Below are 4,768 nucleotides of genomic sequence, written 5' to 3'. Positions count from 1 at the left end.
TTGCATCAAGTTTGGCACCTAATTTTGTTTGACATACTTTTGCATCCTCATTTGCATCCACTTTTTGCACCTACACTTGCATCAACTTTTGCATCGACTTTTGCATCCTTTTTTAAATCATTTTTTGCATCCATTTTTTCATCCATTTGTGCATCCCTTTTGCGCCAAGTTTTACATCGTGTTTTGTGTCTAGTTTTGCATAAAATTTTGCATCTACTTTTGTTGCATCCACTTTTCCCTCTTGTTTGGCATCCATATTTACATCCTCTTTTGCATCTATTATTGTACCCACTATTGCATCTAATATTTTTGTGCCACAATTAGCGCCTAGTTTGGCACCTCCTTTTGCACCCAATTTTGATTATAATTTTGCATCCACGTTTGCATCCTCATTTGTGTCTAGGTTTTCATCAACTACTACATCTATTTTTTCATCCCTTTTTGTATCCAATTTTCGATCGGGATTTGCATCGGGTTTTGTGTCTCGTTTTGCATCTACTTTTGCATCCACTTTTGCACACAATTTTGCATCCACTGTTGCACCCATTTTAAATTTCACTTTTTGCATCCCTTTTTACATCTTCATTTGCATCATACTTTGATTCTTTTTTTGCATCTATCATTACATCCACTTTTGTTATGCCACAATTTGCACCATGTTTTGCACTCACTGTTGTATCCACGTTTGCTTCCAATTTTGCATCCATGTTCACATCCTCTTTTGCATCAAATATTGCATCTATTTTTGCATCCACTTTTATGTCAGGTTTATGCATTGGGTTTTGCATCTCGTTTTGTATCTACTTTTGCATCTACTTACATTATATCCATTTTTTGCATCCAATTTTGTTTTGCCTGTTGCATCAATGTTTGCTTCCACTTTTACATCCATTTTTGCATCTTATTTTGCATATTTTTTGTCTATTGTTACATCCACTTTTGTTGCACCATATCTTGCGCCTACCATTGCAACCACATTTGCTTCCACGTTTGCATCCCCTATTGCATCCACTTTTGTTTCATCCATTTTTGCATATAATTTTGTTTCCGTTGTTGCATCCACATTTGTTTCACCACAATTTGTGCCAAGTTTTACACCTACCATTGGACCCATGTTTGCTTCCACTTTTGCCTTCATGTTTGCATCCAAGTTTGCATTGACAACTGCATCTACTTTTGCATCCACTTTTGTGTCAGGTTTTTCATGTTGTTGTGCATCTACTTATGTTGTATCCACTTTTCATCCAATTTTACTTCTATTGTTGCCCCCATTTCTATGTTCGCTTTTGCATCCCTTTTCCAACACTCATCATATTTTCTGCATTGATGATATTCCTTATGGCATTGACAATTATGAACAATTGATGACAATGTCAATAATATTGACAATGATGAAAATGAAGATGATGGAGATGACATGAATTGTGATTATGATGATAAAGACGATAGTGGTTACAATGACAATGATGATGATGGCAATGATTATGATGATGACGATGCTAATGACGTTGGCGAATCTTCCCAATTTTAGATGTTGTCATTGTCATAATCATAAGCATTATCTTTGGTGTCATGATCATCATTTTCATCTAGGTCATCATCAAAAACAATAATGGCATGAATGATGATGATGCATGATTACAACAATGTCGATAGAAATTACATTAATGATGATGATGGGGATGATAAAAATGACAATGACGATGATAAAGGTGGTGATGATGATCATCATCGATCATCTGTCAAAAATAGAGTTGTTATTTCTCTTACGTATATCAATGTGTCCTAAGCAACCCTTTTCTAGCACTGATCACATTTTTTGGGTTGATGATATATCTTACAACATCTACAATTATGAACAATTGCAAACAATGTCCATAATGATGATGATGATGGCATGAATGGTGATTATGATGATAATGTAATGATGGCAATAACAATGAAAAGGATGATGGTGATGATGATGACAATGATTATGATAATGAGAATGACCTTACAATCTTATGGATTCGTGAACAATTACTAGTTTCAATACCATCTTTTGGATATGTATTACTATCATACTTTTTAAATTTTCTGTCTCTCTTGAGGTATCTTACTATAATGGTGTTGTCAACACTAGAAAGATATATTGTTGTAATGGTGGTTCTAATGTTAGCACTAGCAAAGTTTAGTAGGGAGGATGCTACTACAAGAGGAATTCCTTCTAAGTGACTATGGCATTCAAAATGAGGCTTTATGGGCTGCTTGTTAACACATGTTCTCATGCTCATATAAAATTAATGTGAAAAGTTGCTTTAATTGGTTCCCATGCATAATTGATATTGATAATGGGGTGGTATAAAATTGTAATGGGCATATCCATTAGTTAGTTATGATGGGTCAACAACATTGAAACCATCCAAGTGACATTTCACCTTGGAACAATCGTCGCTCGTGCGAAAACACGAAGTTTATGTAAATGAAAGTTGTGATTGTAGTGGAATTAAAACCATCGAGAAATATCAAAGAAGACGCTGCCTACCAGTTTTGAAAGACACCCAAAGCATTGAACAACTATTTGCGTTAGGATGTAGTGAGGGAATCGAAGGAAATTTAGCAGCCCTAAGTTGCCATTACTATTGCCAATCACACATTCAATAGTAACCATAAAAGGTAGCCACATATAAATAGAACCTCGAGGTTTTGACAGTCAGAATCTATTGTAATAGCTTTGACGTATAGTCACTCTAGCTCTCCATTTTCCTGTAACTTCATACCTCTCAATCCTTTCTTCTCCCTCACAAGCAATTATGTTCACTGTGTTGAACTCGAATGAGGCATCCTCTCAAGAGGGGTTATTGGCCCACATAACAAAGGCACACACAGCAAGAGGGTTATTGAGCCTACACAATGAGGGCATACAACACAAGAAGGTTATTGAACCTATATATCAAGTTTTCCTAGGTTGGAATTAACCACAAACCGCTCTCATTCCCTCCAGCTCCTCGCTTTATTGTAGCATAGCCTCACACACTAATGTGACCTTCCTTTTTAATGCTAGAAGGTCGGCTTGAAACTAGTGACATTGTCATGGGCATCTATCACTTGTAAACTCGGTCACAACTCCAGATACCTCAACAACTATTGGCATCTCGTCCATGGGTGGCTCCTCCTCAACAGATGGCTCTATGTGTGTAGGCTCTATCTTCTCCACCAAGGTGTCAACTGGGGCTATCAAAGAGGTCTCTAATAAAAGTGACTCATGTGCCACATCAGGTATATCAATGTGCTCCTCACCATCCCGTGGGCTCTCAGCATCATGCTCAACCTCCTCCTCTAGCTCTTGATATATGAATCTAGGTCTCCACCAACAAAAGTGCCCCCTGGTCTCACCCTCTAATTGTCTCTGTCCTCCCTGCTCCCTTGTAGGAGATCTGGTACCCTAATCGCTTTCCCCACATGATGTAGATGGTTGCACCCCCATGGTCTGCACACCCCTCACGTCTCTGCTGTAAGGGTGAGGATGGGTTTGGTCTGTCACCCTCCTCAACTGGGACAACCTCTCATCGTTCCAATGAATTCTACCCCAGAATTTCTGCATACTGGGTTTCCATTGAGCCATGGGTTTGTCTCCGATTTCCCTCGTCATTGTGCACTCATACCCAAAGCTTCCATGATCTTCTAGCTAGTTTCTCACAGCTGGGCTAGGATCATGCTCTGATACCACTGTAATGTTCCAAACTTAAATAAACAGTGATATGCAAAGCAAAAACGATTTACAACACAAAATTTTAAACAATCAACAAATGCTCATAAAAACTCCAGAAGTAAGAACTAGCTTTGCCATTTTATTAATCAATGGAGCAAATACAATAGTATGGAGAAATGAACCTAGGCTTGCCTCAATGGCAAGTGTGACAGAACCCAGGTGATAATATTGTTGAAAATAGCAACAAGAAATGATAAAAATAGAATCCATAATATTCGAATTTTAATTTGTCCTTGAATTAAAATTGTGAATTAAATTCGAATTTAGTCTCACCAGCTGCTTGGAAATAATTAATTAATTGATTATGGATTAATTAGTTAGAGAAATTCAAGTTAGAAGTTTTTCTGCAGTCATGCAATAGTTAATCCTTAAATTAAGGAGATTATCCATTAATTAAGGAGATAAGATTGAGTTATATTTGAGTTGTAATTAGTTAGCTCAGTTTACTGAGTTAAGTCCAGTTAAATTAGTTCCAAACTATTTGAGGAACTAATTGTGAGTTCAGTCAGTTAATGCATGCATCCAACTAGTGTACTCCAGATAATTGAAGATTCTCTCATCAAAAACTCATGCATGTCTATTCTGAGAAAAACCCAGTTGAGCTAAATGTCAAGGACACATTACTATCAGTTGCATGAGTTTTCCTGTAAAGGAAACTCATCCATGCAGAAGGAATAAGGTTCCTTGAGGATTGCGCAGTTTTACAAGGTGTGAGATCAGTGTGAGTGATCAATGTTACACTTGGTAACAATAGGATCAACTAGGAGAAACAACGCAAGGAAATAGGAGGCTTGGAGGGTAGAGGAGAAAGTTTGTGAGAAGCCTTGTTTGCCTGTGAGCATCCATGAGGATTGTACTGAGAGCTGGCTAGCAGTGGGAGCTAAGGCTTTGTGTAATTCTGAGATATTTCCACCTTGTATGATAATACAGATAGTGGGGTTTTTAGCTGAGGCTTTCCCCTGAGTATTCTTATGTGTTTCATGTGCATTAATTCTTCTTCTGGTTATATGTGTTCCG

This window comes from Pinus tabuliformis, chromosome X (assembly GCF_031772625.1).
Source record: "Pinus tabuliformis cultivar Carrire ecotype Pingquan chromosome X, CPIR1, whole genome shotgun sequence".
Taxonomy (NCBI): Eukaryota; Viridiplantae; Streptophyta; class Pinopsida; order Pinales; family Pinaceae; genus Pinus; species Pinus tabuliformis.
Note: the sequence above shows the minus strand (reverse complement) of the source record.